Source organism: Cricetulus griseus, chromosome X, assembly GCF_003668045.3.
Source record: "Cricetulus griseus strain 17A/GY chromosome X, alternate assembly CriGri-PICRH-1.0, whole genome shotgun sequence".
Classification (NCBI taxonomy): Eukaryota; Metazoa; Chordata; class Mammalia; order Rodentia; family Cricetidae; genus Cricetulus; species Cricetulus griseus.
In genome coordinates, this window is record NC_048604.1 from 5,855,919 (window position 1) to 5,876,465 (window position 20,547).

Below are 20,547 nucleotides of genomic sequence, written 5' to 3' on the forward strand. Positions count from 1 at the left end.
TTTCATGAGGTCTGTGGTTAAGAAAAGAGGTTGCAAAGATAAAAACCACAGAAACACAGGCTTTTTGCTTCTCCCATATTCTGTGCTATGCCTCCTTTTATTTTCCCAAAGTAATGTATTGTTACTCAAATAAATGGTCTTTGTTTTGTTTCTAAAAAAAAATCCTCCTGGGGTAAAGGACAGCATAAATGGCTGCTGTTTAATTGAACCTATTCTGGGTACACAGTGTGTCCACAAAGACATTTGGTGATGCAAATGCAGGTGGCCCTGCTGTTTCTTTCTCCCTTTATAAAGTGGCCATTCAATCCTTGTTTGGGACAGGACAAGACCCTGGTGATTCCCAGCTTGTTTTATTCTGTGTGGCCCTAAGAGGAATTTCATTCATCTAAGGGCTGCTTTATAATGACATGTTATCAGACAATACCTAGGCTAGTCTGTCTACTGAGAAGTACTTTGAGAGATTTGCAGAATTCACCACAGACTAGGAAGACCGTTTTATCTGGCAAAGTATTCGTTTAATTTGGATGTTTCTCTGGATTCTATTATGAAGCCTTTGTCCTTTCACTTCAAAGTAAACAAACACAAGCATCGATCTTTAGAGAACTATCGAATTTTACTGTAAAACACATTATTGCCCTATCATTTTCTTCAGTTCTCTAATAAAGTTATTTAACATTATTCAATTTGTGACCTGCATTGTGCAGTGAAATGCCATGACTCTTCTCAGAGTGAGTTAAGAGTCTCATAAGAAGTAGAAAAATAAATTTAAAGCATGATGGGGTCCTGGCTCCTAGCAGGTTGTAAACTGTTCTATTTTAAACATCTGAACTGGGTACACTTAAAATACAAGAGCCTATTTCATCAGCATTCATGTAGTTTTCCCCCAGACTTTTCCCAATGCTTCACTTATCATCACATGAGAGAGAGCTTGTCAGGAAAAATTACAGTTAATGGCAGCTAATGATGGCTAAATGTAATGGACTTGCTTCTATTTTGTTTTACTTTTGCTAGAATAATGAAACTATTATATGAACAACCATCATGCTGCTTGCAAAAATGTGTTTAGTCCCAATAGTAGAAAATATAAAGCTATAATCTGATTTATAAAACAATCTTTGTAAACTTGTCTTTATATTTTATTTGATTTTCTCCATTAGCCTGAGCTAGGAAGTAATTATAAAATATATCACACAGCACCAATTTGGGAAACTATGCCAATTGATCTGCATAAATCTATGCCTGTTTTTCCAGGGCATTGGGAAGGATACTGATAAATAATAAATTTATTACTTGTGGAATTTGGAGGATTTACCTTTAGATATCAACACCTAAGTTCCTAGAGGAAACAATATCCTCTATGTTAGCCACACCCTCCTAAGACTCTAAGTAGAGAATTTAAAACAGAAATTGCAGATGCAAAGAAGTCTTTTCATCTTCAGCAGATCCAAAGTCATTTAGTTAGAATCTCCCACAAATCAGCACTGGGTATTGCAAAAAGACAGATCAGTTGTCCATTTAAAGCCAATCTACTCAGCTTTGAAATAGGCCAAATAGAAGCATGAAATTGAAATGCACTGATTCCTCCACTTGAATCTCTTTGAATGAAATATTCCTTGATGACCACACAGAAAATGCTAGCGATTTGCTCCCAGTGTACTGGGCCTTTACCAGTGTACTGGGCTTGAGGTCTTATAAATCAACGATTTCATCCTAGTCTTTTAGCATTTTGTATTTCTATATTTGTTATTATATGGATCATGATTCTACTATCAAGTTTTGTAAGTGAACATGTCAGTTTATAGAGAAAAATGATATTTAAAACTGTTCAAATGCATGAAGTAGTGATAATTACAAATGAAAAAAATACACATTAAATAAGTTAATTCAGAAATAAATTTTTTGATTTTTGTCTATAATAAACAGTAGTTGTTACAGTATAGTCTAACTATAACCACTAGACAATTTCTTTCTACATATCTCCAAGATACATATTGCTATATTGAGTTTAGATCAGGAAAAGTACTAAAAAAATATTTAATTGGCAAAGAAAGAGTCAATTAATTGGAACTCACCTCATCTCTTCTACCCATAAAGACTTTAAGTGTTTTCCTATCAAATCCACTAATTATCTACTATCAAGCTTCAGACATAAGTGAGATAAGACAATAAAAATATGAATTGCTTGAATATTGTATTCATTATGGCAAATTTGTTCAATATTAATTTTAGGTCAATAAAATAATTAAAATGGTAATTTAATGGAGTACTGTGTACACAAAACTGTTTTTGCTCTAAATTTGTAGTTTAGAATATCAGCTATCTCCCCTCCTGTCAGATTGGCTCATGTATAAATGTTTCTCACAGTAGGTGATTGCAAAGAAAGTGCTGAGACAAAAGACACATTCTTGGCCTGGTTAAAATTAAGATTTGGGTGCATAGAAAGAAGTACACCAGCTTTGGAGTCCTTGTACTGATAGAAGCAAGAACACACTGAAAAGCATAGAGAGACAGGAAGCTGTGCTGGCTCTGGCTTTTGTGGGATGCACCAATGCCTCATAAACCCTCAACATGATCTTCTTAGTTGTGTTTCTTTTCCTTAATTTCATGCTATGAGTGTATGGATTCAAAAAGATCTGTTCCCACAGAGGGCAGGGGAAAGCAATTCTTAGCTAGGATGGGTGGCTGCAGCATGCCAAGTGGAGAAGACATAATTTGGAGTGGGTGACCATGTGTTAAGATTTGAGAGTTGACTTCATTACTACATTTCCAATAGTAACAGCATGCAAAGTAGTCTTGCAAGTTAGCTGGATAATAGTACTATTATCTTTCTCGGCAATATATAATATAAAAACCTGCTAAGCACATCTACTTCTAAGCACATCTAGTCCCTGGTTTTAGAAACTATGGCAGAAACTATCTCCCGAGAATGTAGAGGGAGAATACTGCAATCTTTTCTGTTTGGCCTGTTTTTCTCCCTAGTGAGGGAAGATGATCCAGAGCCAACCACCCAGGAGACAATGTACAGTTGCAGGTGGTAGTGGTGGTGGGTGGGTAGAAAGAAAGAAAAAGACAAAAGGCTCTTTATGAAAGAAATCGTCTGGGGAAAACTTGGTGGGATTTCAGAATACCCTCTATATTATCAGTACAAAATGAAGCTCCTTGAGTTTAGAATGCAAATTGTCTGTGATTTCACTAATCTGTTTGAATGAAACATTTGATTCAAAACAGACTTTCTGATCTGTGGGACAACTAGATGGAAGGTACAGTGAAGGTGACAAGATAAAAATCAAATAGCAACTTCATCTAGGTAGATACTGAAATAAGGTCTAAACAAGCAGAGAGAACTCTGAAAGATACAGTTATCTACATTGGTGTGGACCAAACTATTCCACAGGATTTGGGTAGGTATTCATGCAAAAAGAATTCTATGGCCAAATCAGTTTGGAAAATAATTCACATTCTATATCCACCCCTTTAGTAGAAACACAGAGAACATTAGCATATTAAAGGCTCCAAGAATTCCTACAATGAAAAGACTTGTTGGGTTATGTTTAACCCGTTGCTTCCCAAATACATTGTATCCAAAAATTATTCCTTTTGGATGGAGGGAGAAAGGCAAAATACAAATATTATTTCAAAGTAACCATTTCCTGGCTGAACATTTAGCAAGTATTAAACTAGATATTTCATCTGTAAATTAATTTTGTCTTGAGCATAGACATAACTGAATGTAAAATGAGGTTCTTTCTTTCCTTCTCATTTTATTTGCTTCAAATATTCAGATCACTTGCATGACATGAATGAGACCGCACATCCAAAGCTTCCAAAGAAAGATATTTTATAATAATATGGGGTGATTCTAAGAGCACAAGAAAAATCTTCACCCTTAATTAATAGACAAGTGTCAGTGTAGTACCCTTTCTAACTAGTATTCAACAACACAAGCATAAAACCTTCTTATTTAATCACAGATAAATTTTAAGGTGGTAAATTTATTTTGAGAAATAATCTGAAGCAATTCCATGCAGAAATTAGTTCTTTATAAATAAAATACCCAGCATCACCCTTTGTGTAACCAACTGAGAATCATTTTTTACAAAATTTTGAATCTGGATTCCATATGGAAATGTAAAATCTGTTAAGTCTAATTATAGGGATGAGGGCTTTAAAATGATTGGATTTGTTTTAGGGGCAGTGACATGAGTTACTCCAAAAAATCTTAGAAGACTAGAGAAGGAAAGCAATCGATCTCAGCAGTACAAGAGTTTTCCTGCCTGATCTGACCCTTTCTCCATGATTGAACACATTTTCTTTAAAAAACGACACTAGCCATCACTCAATGTAAAATATTTTTGTGAAAGAACAAGGCATGTCTTCTGTCTTCAAGAGACATCATGTGATGCTGTACAACCTAACCCTGCTGAGCATTCAGTGGTGGTGTGTTCCCTTCAAAATGAAGATTCCAGGTAACCTTTGTGCCTTGGATGCAAAGATTCTTTAGAGAGTTTTTGTTTTTGGGAGATAACAAACCACCCTTCCTGTCACTCATTTCTGCATTTTACAGCAGCTGCCATGTTCAGCTCACTCAAAATTACATCCCATCTCACATGGTAGTCCTGAAAACTGTTCTAATTTTCTCAGTAATTCAGTCTTCGATTTTTCAGCTCATACTATGTGTCTGTGAACCAGGCAAACTTAAGAAGGGACTGAAGGATTAGGTTCCCATGAGAACAAGAACACGGCTGTGTTTGATTGACTGCTGCTGAAATAGGGCATTTCACTGATTATGAATGAGCATTATGGAACTACCTCTGAGGCTGCCTGTGGCATCTCCATCTCTACTTGTGTTAACAAAAGCTGGTTGACTATAAATAATTAATATTAATGATGAAGAAACTATAAACCATGGACTGTATAGTTTTTATAAAAATGTGTTTGCTCTTTATCCTATGCAAACAAGCACCAATTTGCACAATAGATTTGTTTCTGGAAAGTGCATGTAAATTGATGTTTTGAAAATTAAACCATATTGTAAATGCATGAGATGAGCTTAGAATTTAGAGGAAACCTGTAGCAAATCATTTTCAAAGTGAAGGATTCTTTTTAAGGGTAAAAAATTACCTTTTCATATATTTGGAAATATATGCTAGAATCTTTGTGACAGCTTTTTGTCAAGTGGGAAAACATCTATATACAGCTTTTCTTATTCTCTCCCACATAAAATTATGCATCATAACGATTCAATGATAAACATCATACATCCAATCTACAACATAATAGGATGGGCATATGCATGTGTACTTTCTCAAATTTGTTCAATCAGACATTTACCACAATTCATCTACTTTATTGCTTGCTTTTTATTTTAAACAGAAGCATGGAATTCTACTTCTAGGATGCTATGATTCAAAATCTTTTTGTCAATAGACTGCTGCCTCTTTGGAATTAAACTAAGAGTTGTATGCTATATGTTAAAATTTGGGAAAACTACCTAATGGCTTTAAAGCCAAAGTGTTCTTAAATGTTTGCAATGTGTGCAATAAGGCATCTCATCTAGCTTCTCTCTCTTGATGAACAGACATCATCAATTTTTTTCTATACAGAATTAAAAGACAATAAAGTGCAATTCAGATATGATTTGAAAAGCCAAGTTACTTTAGTTCAGACCTATAATTTTTAGTGAGAGCAATAGAAAGGTACATGCTTAAGAACAGCTATTATTCTATCATATTTTAATGGTGCTTCCAGGACTTTAACAGAAAAGAACATGGGAATTTGTTTATTTATACTAGTGTTTATTCTACTTAGAGCTTCAGGCTCCTAATAAAGCTGTCAGTAGTGAATGCACTGGGTGTGAAATGCCAAGTTATATGGTAGAAAAGGCTGGAAAGATTTCATTGAACCTCTTTTGATTCTACTTTACAGAGTTAATTTATTGTCACATTCAGAATCAAATTGCTAAAGACATTTCTTTGCTGAAAATCATTATCTTCTAAAACCACTTTAGAGCTTTACTTAATATGCCACTTAACTAAATTCCTTACTGTGTAGTCTTTCTAGCAAGAGAAGAAAAAAATATCCTATTGGGCCTAAAGAAAACATGCTAAAACACACCACACACACACACACACACACACACACACACACACACACACACACACACACACACACACACATTTTTAAACAGTGTACATCTACTTTATGGCATTAGGATCTTTACTGAGTATTTAGGAATGAGGAAATAGCACCTTTGTGGATTAGTTTTCACAGTTCACTCAGTAATGTGTTTACTATGTCAGTTACAATTATACACTTATATATTTTGATATACAGTGTGTTCTACAATGTGTGTCTTTTGAGATTCCATTCTTATTTTTGAAACATATTTAAATATTACTTTATCTTTCTTCCCAGCAAAAAGAGAGCTTATTTCTCACGAGACTCATAGTCAGGCCTGATAATATTTAAAGGAAGAATCAGAAATGTCTTTTTATACCAACGAAACAGGAGGAGATATGTGGAATCAGGAAAATATGCTCAGGCAAGGGGGATAGACTTTTTATTTCACAAAATGAAACTTGATTTGAATTTTTTATTCAGGTTTTCCCTTACAAATTCAAAGACCTTGAAATTCAGAAAATTATTTTGTTCTACTTTATTAGAAAATTGGCAACACTTATTATGATATTTCAAATTTAGTAATTCACAAATATATGAAGCAAGCAATAAATTATAGTTTGAAAAATGATTACATGCATATGTTTAGAGCACAAAATGTTTTGGGCCAACATATTGTCTTATCCCCACTGTCTTCTCTTGCCCCCTTGTGTTATCTCTGAAGAGGTTTTGCAACTATATGGGACAATTGAGTTCAAGTGGACTTTGGATTTGGAAACCGCATGGGTTAAGGGGGTTCTATTGGAATTAAGCATAGAAATATTGTTATGTATTTTATGTGTATATGTTATAAAGTTCATTCATTGTTATGCACTGTAAGAATCTGAGATTCAATTCCTGAATATCGGTTATTCTCTAGTAAGGAGTGGATGATAGTAGTGAATGCATGCCATTGAGTTTTAACTACTTAAGTTGATAATGGATATGGAATATGCAGTATCGAGGCTTGCAATTAATGTGTCTTCTCTTTAATTTTTTATGCAACAAAGAAATAAAAGGAAAACATCACTGGAATAATGTGCTAGGATTACATCTAAGAATGAGAAGTTGTTAAGTACCAAAAATGTATGCATGTATTTAAGGTAATTCTTTTTTCTTTGTTTTGTTTTGTTTTATTTTTTCATATTTTTTATTTGAATTAGAAACAAGGTTGTTTTACATGACAATCCCAGTTCCCACTCCCTCGGGTCTTCCCCACCAACCCCCAACTAAAATCCCACCTATCACATATTTCTCCTGCTCCCCCTTGATGGTGAGGCCTTCCATAGGGCGTCATCAGGGCCTATTGTATCCTTTGGGATAGGGAGTACGCCCACCCCAGTGTGTCTTGGCTTGGGGAGTATTCCTCTATGTGGAATAGGCTCCCAAAGTCCATGCTTATGCTAGGGATAAGTACTGAACTACTACAGGAGGTCCCATAGATTTCTGAGGTTTCCTCACTGAAACCCATGTTCCTAGCATCTGGGTCAGTCCTAGGCTGTTATCCCAGCTATCAGTCTGGGGACCAAGAGCTCCCCATTGTTCATGTCAGCTTTTTCTGTGGATTTCACCAGCCTGGTCTGGACCCCTTTGCTCTTCACTTGACCTTCTCTGCATTTGGATTGCAGTTCAGTTCAGTGATTAGTTGTGGCTTCTACTTCCACCAGCTGCTGGATGGAGGCTATAGGATGTCATATAAGTCAGTCATCAATCTCATTATCAGGGGAGGGCATTTAATGTAGTCTCTCCTCTGTTGCTTAGATTGTTAGCTGCTTTCATCTTTGTAGATCTCCAGACATTTCCATAGTGCCTGATTTTTCTGTAAACCTAAAATGTCTCCCTCTATTATGGTATCTCCTTTCTTGTTATCTTCTATTCTTCCCCTGACTCAACCTTTCTGCTCCCTTATGTCCTCTGCATCCTTCCTCTTCTCCCCTTCTCATTCTCTTAGCTCCCTCCCCCTCTTCCCGTGCTCCCAATTTGCTCAGGAGATCTTTTCCCTTTCCCCTTCTCCAGGGGACCATGTATGTCTCTCTTAGGGTCTTCCTTGTTTACTAGCTTCTTTAGCAGTGTGGATTGTAGGCTGGTAATCCTTTACTCTATGTCTAAAATCCACATATGTGTGAGTACATAGCATGATTGTCTTTTTGTGACTGGGTTACCTCGCTCAGAATGGTTTCTTCTAGTTCTATCCATTTTCCTGCAAATTTCAAGATTCCATTTTTTCCCCACTGACTAGTACTCCATTGTGTAAATGTACCACGTTTTCTTTATCCATTCTTGGAGAATACCATGTATTTAGTTGTAGCTGAAGGATTAGAGCTACAGAAATTCTCACCCGTTGGTGAAAGGAAAGTAATTTGAAAGGGGTAGTTCTGTCTGGTTAAGGTAATTCTTATTTTCCTTATCATAACAAGTATTCAGACAGAACTACCCCTTTCAAAGTACTTTACTTCCACCAATGGATGAGAATTTCTATAGCTCTTCTCCTTCTGCTACAACTAAATACATGGTATTCTCCAAGAATTTGCTTGATATCTGTTATATGTATAAGTATGTTAGATTTTATAAAGTTTCTATTTTGAAATTGTTTATTTCTGAGAGGTATAAACATACAATAAACTGTTGCTATTGACATGTCAGAAAAGAAGGGAGGGTAAGAGAAGGGAACAAGAGGATGAAAATATGAAGAAGAGAGGAGAGGGGCTAAAGCAGAAGTCCCCATTTGTGGGTCATGGTCCCTTTGGGGGTGGAACCACCTTTTACAGAGGTTGCCTAAGGCCATCAGAAACTACAGATATTTGCATTACAAATTATAACAGTAGAAAAATTATAGTTATGTGATGGGGAATGTACTGTGTATGTTTATCTTATTGATTGTTAAATAAAATACTGTTTGGCCAATGAGATAGCAAGTAGAGGGGACTAGGAGTCAAAAAGGATTCTGGGAAATGTAGTAGAGAAGTGCTGATCCAGGCAGGAAGTGACATAGCAAGGAGACTCATATTTAAGCAAAGGAGAAACAGGAAGGGCCCCTTTTTTCCTGTTCGCCTCCTCCAGCGGCAGGATGTGAGCCACCGGCAAGGAGGGACGCCAATAAGGTGTCCGATAAGATAAGTCTTATAAAATATATAGATGTATGATAATTGAGACTGAGCTAACAGATGAGAATCCTAGTCATTGGCCAAGCAGCATTGTACCTAATACAAGTTTCTGTGTATTCATTTGGGCCCTAACTCAGGTGGGCAGCTGGCATAAAGCTCACACATGGTGGTGGGGCTCAGGCAGCTTATGGTGGAAAGATTTATCATAACAGTTATGAAGTAGCAATGAAAATAATTTCATGAGTTGAGGTCACTACAATGTGAAAAACTGTGTTAAGAGGCCACAACATTAGGAAGGTTGAGAACTTCTGGTCTAAAGAAACAAAAATATGTTGCTATGGAACCACAGATGTACTCAGAACTTATTGTAAAGGCCACCATGATATGTTTGCCCTGGGACAGAAATGTACAATGAAATCTATACAATTACCATTGTCTCAGTTCATCTTCTTGAGAGGTCAGATATATTATATTTCTTGTTTCATTTCTCTGACTTGGATAATAGTCATAGGATTCAGTCCTTTAGCTCACCAGGGGCATGAGTGACTGCTTGTCTTTTTGAACTGAAAGTCTATCAAGCTGCTTCTCTGCACTGTACCCAGATGCCTAGACATAGCAATCTGCGCATTGACCATAGGTGGCATTTACATGTAGGCTTAGCAATGCTTGTCTGGGATATCCCTCCAGTAGTATCTTCTCTGACTGTCTTCATATATTTACTGTGCACCTTGGCTTTCTGCCACCATGAATACTGAACATCATGGTTCTTTCTGAATAGCATAAATTTAGTTGAAGTTGATTTAGATTTTAAGGAAAAATACAGCTTTGCTTTAAACTGAAGTCAGTCTTTTTCAACACTTAAACAATACCCACCCATAAATTATCTTGGTCTCTACTCCCTAACACATATAAACACATTATAAACAATTGATATGTGGATTATTTTCATTGAGAGACTATTCTTGACAATTGTATGGCACCTTTTTTCTCAAAGTTAACAGCAGCAGTTCACTTCTAAATTTCTTAGTCTCTCTGTCAGGGTCTAATTTTCAATGTACAGCTAGCTACTATAGTAACAACCTGGAATTTTAATCCACTAGTAAAGGGCAAGTCAGGTTAATTTTAGGTCCCATTCAATCTCAGAAATAAAAAGTACCATGAAAAAAGATGATGATAAAAGCAGGCCCAACCCCAAATTCCATTCCTATGATCATGATTACTTGTATGAAGCATGTGATTGTTTTGAAAGTTTTCAGATAATTCTGAAAGTATTTGAAGCATCATTACATTAACCATGTCCCAATGAATCATTATTTAAATACTAAGAAACATAAGGATCTGGAAAAATATAACTGTGGTATGGCACATGTCAATATAGATTTAAATCTTTTGTTCTGACATCCTTTTCCAGCTGATTCCTTGATTCCAAGCACATTTACACAACACTTGTGAAACATGATGTTAAATAGCAAAAAGTGCATTCAGCTATAAGCCTAAATGCTTGGGACTGAGCAAGTGCCAATACTACTGGCTCTGTGAACTTGGAAACCTCACTGAACCTAGCTAATATGACTCTCATTTTCAAAAGGAGAGGGACGTTGAGAATAGTTGACTTGAAAGCCTGTGCTTAGCCTCATATGAAGACAATACAGCCGACCAAAGTGTCTGAGTAATGTATCATTTCTGATATATACATATAAGTAGAGGCCATACTCCTTAGCTTGGAGAATTTAGTAAATTCCAATTGCAACAATTATAATCATCATATAATACTAAACAACAGAAGTTAGTTAACTTGTAGCCTTATATGGGTAAGCCAATATACCACAAGCTGTTTGAGTTCTAAATTCAAGAATCTTAGTGTAAAATTTCACTTATCTTAAGAAGTAATTCTGATATTTTCAGCAAATCCTTTAATTTAAGAGTTGGGTGACTGCCACAGGTTCCAGCTCCAAGGATCCTCTCAGTCTATTCCCTGTGACCTGACCAGAAGCAAGAGAGAGCTCTGGGGTCTGGGATCCCAGATCTAGTCCTATCCTCCAACAAGTCCTCACCTATGACCACCCCTGGGCATGGTCAGTGCTACAGGTGTGGGCTGGGTAGATATCTCACTACAATTCCCGTTTTAGTCTAAAGAAAAGGATTTAGGTTTGATAAGAAACCATATACAAAGATAACAAATATCAAGTATGCTTTAGGAGAAGGAAAAACAAGAACACACCTAAGACCTATGGCCAGTGATGCAACTAGAGCAAATGGCAAGAACTACAGCCAACAAGATGCTTGATAGAACAGAAAAACAGAACAAATAGTCTAGAAGTAGAGAACATAGCTCTTATCATCTAGTCTGATCTCAGTTGGGTTTTCTTCTCCTCTTTTTTTTAATTTCTAGGAATGATCTATATGACATATCTACTCTGCTGCCATATTTTCTACACCTGGAGCTGGAAGACTTATCAAGATTCTGATTGATGAGTTCTAGAGTTGCAGTCATCTAGGAAATCTGGGGCCAAGGCAGCACATCCTAATGGGAAAACCTTGTTTTCACTTCTAGTCCTGGCTACTCCTTAGGTAGGAGAATTGGAGCGGGTATCTTGCTCTCCCTATATCTCATCTCTTCCTTGCTGGCTCTTAAACAAAACTGCTCTAATTGCTCACAAAAGGCTAATAGAGTGGATGGGAGTGCTTTAAAATTATCAACCACAGTACACATTAAAAGCATCTCTAATGACAGTATTTACAAACTAGTAAGTGGCAAAGAGTGTGCATGTGTCCACATTTATCTTATTAGATCAGGCAACATTAGACGACCTTCATATTCTAGAACACAGACAGTGTGTGTGTGCATGTGCACAAGCATGTGTGTTATCACAACACTCCAATAATACTACTGAAATTACTTTAAATTCTGTCTCTTATTAATTCTGTGTATTCTAACAGTATTATTTACTTCCCTCCTAGTTACAATTTAAAACACCCAAGAAATATGAAATATTTCATATGAAATATGAAATATGCCACTGTGGTTAATAACAGATGAGGATAATTTTTTAGTCTACCGTGAGGACATAAAGCAACTTTCCAATCATCTAACAGATTGCTAGGCATAAAAGGTAATGGTTAAATATATCATAAAAGTAGAGCTATGTAGTAGTTATATCTTTGTTTCGCTTTAATATGAAAATGGAGATATCCAGAGAGAAATATTTGCATCACATGCCATAATAATCCATCTTCTTATGTAGATTTTTCTTGATGATATAAGTCTCTTGCAGGCATAGATCCTCCAGTCTCACTGTAGGGGGCATTTTACAATGACACAATCTATGTGGAGTCTCTGAGATGACGAAGAATCTGCTTCGCAGTGTTTTCACATTGGCATGTGTTGTGTAAGTAGTAGATGGAAGACTGACCTCAGCAATACTATATAGATCCCTGATTTTAACTAAATTGATGCATAGCATATAGGTCTGAATTGAGAGGAGGCCTAATTCTTAGTTAATATTATACCTGACTTCAACTGGCTACTTCTAAAACACTCAAAGCTAGGTCTTAATGTAAAAAGATCACATTCTTTGCAATCAGTCCCAGCTTCACCCTTTGCAAGAGTTGTTCTTTAGGTAGTAACTTAGTCAATGATTCTGAACTTTGGGTTTTGCTTTTGTAATTATGATCAACACTGTCAGCTGGTTGTACATAGAAAAAGTAAATGGGAAGGCCTGGCACATATTAGATACTCCATAAGCATGAATTAGTTGCGTTATTGGCATCTGATTTTACTGAGACAGGGAGCTCCTTGAGAGAAAGATGGGCAGACATTACCCTGAGTTATACTGTCTGACACAGAGATTTACATGTAGTAGTCACTGAACACATATTTGTTGAAAGAAATGTAAACCTTAATGGGTAGATGATGAATGAATGAATTTAGATATGGATGCAAATCAAATAGAAGAGGTACCCATTTTTTCCAAAAAGAGAGGATTTTTTTTTTATTGTATAGGTGTCTCAAAAATTCATCTAAAATATTTGAATGCTAAGATAGTGTTGTACCTATGAACAATACCACAAAAATCAAATATGATCTTTTAACTACATTAGGTGAGTAAAAATGTGTAATGATGAAAGTATAAACCTTCAGCTCATTTTAAAGGAGCCCAAGGTCTCTGTCTTGGCTCCCATCAAGCCTCAGCAGCTTCAGCATGCCTTGATGTGAACCTTCCAAATGCTGATATTGCTTGTTGAAACATTAGCCAATATACAACTCTCAATATAAAATCCTCTTGATGCCTGATTACTCTTCTTAAGGACCACATGCTGTTTCATTTCAAACTGTGAATTACCTTTAATTCACAGCTTGAACAGACTGCCAAATTTTGTTTTCTCTGCTCCCAGGTGGCTGTCCTGATGCAGTGGAGAACTTCCAAAAATATATTAAGTTCTTTGGAAAAGTTGGCAAGGTGTGAGACATGGGGCATACAAGATAGGTTAAAAGCAAGGGTTGGCATGATTTTTAGCTCAAAAATCAGAATGGTTGAAACTACTGAAAGTCAATACAATTACCAGATTTTTCATGAAATTAAGTTGTTGGGTTAACTCAAAGTGATCATTAGCATTTTTGAATTTCAAGTATGAAATCCTATATTTTATTAAGGATTAATCTGATTAAGAAAATAATATTTTCCTGCTACATCACATAGCCATTTTGCCACCAAATTACATACAAGTAGCAGACCAAGCATCTACTCAGGAAAGAATGTCTGAAATTGCTGGGGAATGTGGGTTATTGCTGTGCAATAAGGCAGAGTGGTTCATAAATCTCAAATAAAATTCTCAAAGGAAACATTTTCAATGATGAAAGTTTTGGCAGAAGGATGGTCATGTCTGTAATGAATGTTGGAGTTTTTGTTGTTGTTGTTAAATTGGTAAAAATTCATCTAAAAAATAATGTTTTGTTTCTATCGGTTATAACATTCTAAAAAACACATTCTCATAAACTTGCTATTCTCTATGGTAATGAAATCTTCCTAACATTTAGAGAGAAAATTTAGAAATAATGAAAGTTGAGTTAAATAAAGCAATTTTATCCAGTTTTATATCTTACAAAGCAGAGAGGTATAATTTCTTGTGGGGGTCATCCCTACCAACCATCTCTACAAATCTCCTTAAAGGTTTTATGAGGCCAAAAAGCTAATGTTCTCTCTCTCTCTGTCTCTCTCTCTCTGTCTCTCTCTGTCTCTGTCTCTGCCTCTCCCTCCCATTTCCTTTCCTTTATTTCTTTATTTTTTTTCTTTTTCATAGAGTCTCATTTGACCCAGACTGGCCTCAAACCTCAATCGCCTGATCCTCTTGTCTTCACCCCCCCCAAGTGCTGGGATTATGGGCATGTACCAACAAGCCTGGATAAAAGGCCACATTTGCAGTATCTAATTCCTGAACTCACCAGAGAACATGTAAAAGGCCTCCTAGTAGGAAGTAAGGAGGGTTTAAATACCCAAAGGCTCTTAGCCTACATTAAAATTATTTAAACTGAAGAACAGTGTTACTTGAATATCCCTTTGTAGCCCAAAAGTGCCTCTGAAATAAGGGTGCGTGTTTAACTTATCTTCCAAGTGGACTGCATAAGCTTAGGGGCAGACACTCCATTATAGCTTCACGATGGCTGATAAGAGCATCAGGACAAGTGTGCTCAAAAGCACACTGGTCATTATTTGAGGTTTCTGCCCTTCACATCATAGCATATCTTCCTTTCCTACTACCTAGAATTCCATGCATACATTTGTTCATGCAATAAACATAATAACTACACATATAGAAACTGTGGCTGGACACAGGAAATCTGACTTCAAATGGCCTGTCATCAATTATCTGTTTTCATGCTTGTCTTCAAACACATAGTCAACTCTATAAGTAGAGGTACTGGTTTTATAGCAGGAGAAAAAAGCATCATGATTACATCTGACTTTATATTGGAGCTTGTATGGAAACTATCCAGACATTCTCAATAGCATGCCTTAAAACAGAGTTGCTTGGATAAGAGGGGTTCTGGATGGCTTCCAATTGGACAGAGTCCAAATGCTAATAACCAAGTTTAACAAAGGAACTTAATATTTGGAGTTGCTATCTTCTCAACAGTGCTCACAAAACAACTGAGTTCAAAGGCTAACTGAATGGACACTTATGGATTCATGGAAGCTATCTAGAATTCTTCTTAGGGCAAGTGAATATATTTCATCTGTTGTTGTTTTTAAATGCCACAACAAGCTGAAATATAAAGAGGAAAGTAAGAATGTTGTAGTGGTGAGTACTTGATGATTATATTATGATCAATTTGATGAAGTCACATAAAAATATCCACGTTTATTTTTCTCTATTGGCCCTTAATGGGCTCCTTAAGAATCTACAAAGTAACATGATATCTGGAGTGTCCATTGAGAGCCTGAATCTAGTAAGTGATATAAACAGAATGGATATGATATTTGTGTTCAAATATACAACACTGTATTCCTGAGAAAAATAATTTGACCTAACACTCACATTTTTCCTATTTGAGGAAAAAACCCATTTATAGGATAGATTAGAAACTGTTGGAGGAGATTTGATTAAGGACATTTTAAAGATTATAATATAACTCAGACTCTCAGAGACTGCTGACAGGCAGTGGGGGTGGCTGACTACTGGGACATCAATCCTCTAGAAAGTATTAAGGATCAAATTTAAACATACTTTTATGTAGTTTAACTACTAATGCGTATGCTTATATTTGGAGTCTAACAGGCATTTGTGGTGGGTACTCAAATGCATATACACATTTTCTTATTAAGTTGCTTAATTTCCTTTAAGGGAATTTGTATTCTTTAAATAAAGATAAATTACCCTGTGACTTAAACTTGTATATTCTACATCCAATACCATGATTTTTGTAGAACAGGGGCTTCTAAATTCATGCAGTCAGATTTTCTTGCCACAACTGGAGCCAGTAGAAGGGGTATATGTCAACAAAGTAGAGCAAATGAGTGGGAAATACCTAATCCTCTAGAAAGCCAGTTAAGTGCTGGGGCCTGCTCATGGAAAGAGCAGCAAATGTTAAGAATGGGGAGCTGAAGGTTTCAGAAGTTAAGCTTAAGCAAGCAGCTAAAATGTGTGCATGTAGCTACTGTTTAAAGAATATAAAGTAACTATATGCAATTTAAATTCAACTGTGCTAAGTTCCAACTAAGTTAAAACCTGTTACAGTCAGACTAAAAATTGATTGCAGAAATAAGGCTTTACCTAGCAACCTATGTGCTTAAGGCAAGTAACTAAAACAGACAGACAGACCTCTAATGCTTCAGAGACCTGCAGAATATGGCACTTAAAATGTTATTTTAAAAGTTTATAATATCAAAAAGACTGCCAGATCTTGACAGTGACCCAAAGTCTCCAAAGAAGATTATGAGGCACCCAGTTCCTGCACCTAGATGATGACGATGCTGACCAGTGTGAGATGCTCAAATGTGACACCTGCTGCCTATCAGGACCTGGCCCAGACTGTGGACAAAGCTGCTGGACACTGGAAAATTGATTGCACCCCCTTTGCCTAGACAAAACAAGGTCAGTCTTTTCCATGTCCCTCTTCCACAGAGAGAAAAAAAAAACCTCTCACCTTATAGGCCTGGCAAAGATTGCTGTTCTTTGATACTTCTGCCTCCAATGCTAATGGAGAGACTTGGGTATGGATAACTGTATATGGATTGGCTTCTAACTGGCTTCTGTCTGGCAGTCAGATCCACAAGACTACAGTCATCTTGTCAGCTGATAAAGTAGTGACTACCTACTGTTCAGTTACAAGCTCAAGGTTTTTAGGTTTATTTTGGTTGTCATCTAGGTATAAACTTAAAGGGCTTTTTATCAGGCCAAAGGCACCTCTGTCCAATCCATACCTGGCTCTCTGGACAGAAGAAAAATGCACAAGCTTCTAGAACAAATCTATAGTTTTTGTTAAGACTCAAAATTATACAGATGTTTCTGCTGTTTGAACAGATATCCAGATATCTGCTTTTTCTTAGCTCTGGGTTTCAGTAAATAAGTTTTAACGTTGGTTCCCAGTTTAAACATGTCTTAAACATGTTTCTGCTTCTGGCAGACACATTGGAGTATCAGTTGCTGACTATAGGCTGTTCCTAAGTACACTTCGAACCCTGGACATGCTGTGGATGTGAACCAGTCCAGCTGATGTGGACACCCCTTGTCTCTGCAACAGAGTCTGCCAACCAGAAGCTCCTGATTGATTACCCATTGCCTAATTGCCTTTTTTTGCTTTTGACTAGCATTTCAGCCTTCTTGGGTCCCTAACTTCATCCCAAAGTCAGCAGGAAGTAGAATGGGAATGAATACATCACCCATTTTCCCTTGTTGAAATGATAAGTCAAAAGGAACTCCCTTATATGGGGGATGCCAATATCTCTTACTCCCTGATTGGGATACCAGAGAGACAGCAATTTCATGATTGGAATCTCCAAAAAAGAAAATGGGGGGAATGAAGGGACCAGCTCCCCATTTCAGCAGTCATAATAGCCAAACACGTGCTTGCCTGACCTTGCCTTGTTCACCAGGAGGTCAGATGCCTGTCCCTTTTGGCAGCCATGATAGTAACACATGCTTGTCTGACCTTGCCTTGGTCACTAGGAGGTCAGATGCCTGCCTTGTGGCAAGGAACCAATCAAAAGTTAGCTGGTGTTGCCATGCTTTACAGCTCTGGGTGTGCTTTATGGACAAGTGCACAGTAATGACACCCAGAGCATAGCAATTGCCCTGGGAGGGCCTATGGGCCATAACAACCAGTTGTCCAATCAACACAGGGCAAGCCTGGAGACACACCAATCCTGAGCCTGTGCATACCCCTAGACACTCCCCTAATGCTGCCCTATAAGATCTCTATGTTGTGGCTTCTCGGTGTCTTTCCTAGCCATCCACCATGGTGGATGGATGAAAGGCCCAAGCTAACATGGGGTTAGCTCGTGAAACAACTGCAATAAAGCCTCTTGCTGTTTGCATCAAGAAAAAAAAAAGAATGGGGAACCTGGATAGTTGTAAACCTAAACTCAGATCCATTGAGGTATGTGATCACAGACTTGGTACCCATACATGTAGTTCTTATAAACAATCCACACTTGAATGGAAGATTTTCATGTTGTCAAACAGAGAAAGCAAACCAAGTTGAGCAAAATGATCTCAGCAATTAAGGGATTCTCTTTTTCCAACACTCTAATCTCTCCACTGTACTAAGCAATAGGTCACATATCTTAGACATTTGCTGGCCTTGAGTATGTGTTTCTTATACCCTGCCTGTCTTGGGAATTACTTCTTACCAAGTTCCAAATATTGGCAGTTGGTCTATACTCAGAATATTCTTAATCACCCTCAGGATTACCCTGCCAATTGGAAAATCCTAGAAATTGGCTTAAAATATACCACAACTAAATATGGGAAAGTAATAATAATGACTGAGCTAATAAGCATTTGAAAGCTAAAATAAAAGCGATTTTATTACAACTATGACCTTCATTGCCAAAAGAAGGAAATTATTTCAATTACAGTCTTATGGACAATATTTGGAAGAGGCTCATTCATGAAATGGACTTAGTACCCTCAAGTCTTGCTGACTCTTTTTACAGAGAATTTTAGTGTTACCATCTGTGCTATATCTTATGCAGTAAAATGCTATTCTCTGAAATGTAGCCTCCAATTTTAAGTGTCCCTTGATGAGTTTCCTTGTGGTAGGATTATATTACTGAAATATATTCAGTATATGGAATATTTGGTAAGTAGCATATTTTATAAGGGAATTCTAACACACATGCTTTAGTAGTAAGATAATTTTGCCATTAAAATACAATTTTATATTCTTCCTTGTATGCAAACCTACATTGACTTCCCAAATGTGTTCTTATGTATCTTATTATTTTTAGAAGGAAAATGGTAATGTGGGAGTATCAATTTGGAAATAAGATCTATTGTTCATTCAGAATAAACAGAGAAGTTCATGTGATTAATGGAAATGATTAAATGCACAATATCAGAGATGATTTTCATTTTTGTATTTCCATTAATGTGGCCATTACATCATCAACATTGCTTTATTATTCCTCTTCCTTGTTTTGTGTTGTCCTTTAAAATCATGACCTCTTAGTTGTTAAAGTTGAGATTCTAATTACAAGGCACAGGTCAGTTCCAAAGCAAAACAAAACAACAAAAAAGGACTGATGATCAGGTCAGGTCTTTGAGATTTAATTACTACACTGAAATAAGAATATGGAATAGAATTACCATTGACTCTTTGAGTGTCTCAGTCTATTTGAAGTCATTCTCAGTTGTTTGCTGCAATTATTCACGATCTTCCAAAAGGTACGCAATTCATTTCAAGTGTGTCTTTAGGCCACTTGTGTGTCATAATTATTTCATTTTAAAAATTTCAAGTACATACTATTATTTCCATTTTCTATTATTAGGAAGGAAGGAAGTTATGACAGAAATACTCTGTTGATATACTCATGGGCAATGATATACAATGGATATTTTTTAGAATCTACAATAGTTAATCTGAGGAAATTGTTTTTCTATAAACCCATCCTCTGGTTAACATTAATAAAAATGAAAACAGTGCAGAGTTAATTGCAGGGCTCTAGACTTTTTTACTTGGATCTGGTACCATACTATCTTTTTCTCAGTCTTCCTGACTGTTCTTGTTTAGTTTTAATATAGAGATGGCAGATAATCTGCAGTGGAGTCTTGGGCTAACTGGCTGTATCAAGTCACATTATCTTTGATTTCTTTGTTTGCCTTTCTTAGTAGCTGGAGCTGGATGTTGTTTAGCTACAGACGTAGGTGAAGTTACATGAAGCTCGATACTTTATCAAAATGTGGGAAGCCAATATCTAGATTTTTTTTCACTGAAGTCACAGTTGTTTTCAGGTATTGACCCTGACTGCGTCTACATCATCAGAGAGCCAATTACTAACCACATTCATTTTTACTTTTCTTGCTGATCACAGGAACTTTAAATGGTTGTATCTACACTCCCTCCCTCCCTCTCCCCCACCCCCCTCTCTCTCTTTCTGTGTGTGTGTGTGTGTGTTGTGTGTGTGTGTGTTTGTGTGTGTGTGTGTGTGTGTGTGTGTGTGTGTGTCATATACCTCCTCAGGAAAAGATAGCACAAGGAGGTGGGACTTTGGAGAGAGAATTTTGTCATGAATAAGAGCCTTCATGAATGGAACTTGTGTATTTACAAGAGCCACTTCAGACAGAC

The 20,547-nt window shown here is 36.7% G+C and overlaps 1 protein-coding gene across 3 annotated transcripts in view; it reads right to left on the bottom strand.

Moving 5' to 3' along the window:
• Window positions 1-20,547, bottom strand: part of Aff2 (AF4/FMR2 family member 2) — a 482,974-nt gene that overhangs the window by 130,113 nt on the left and 332,314 nt on the right. The gene's annotated exons all lie outside the window — the stretch shown is intronic.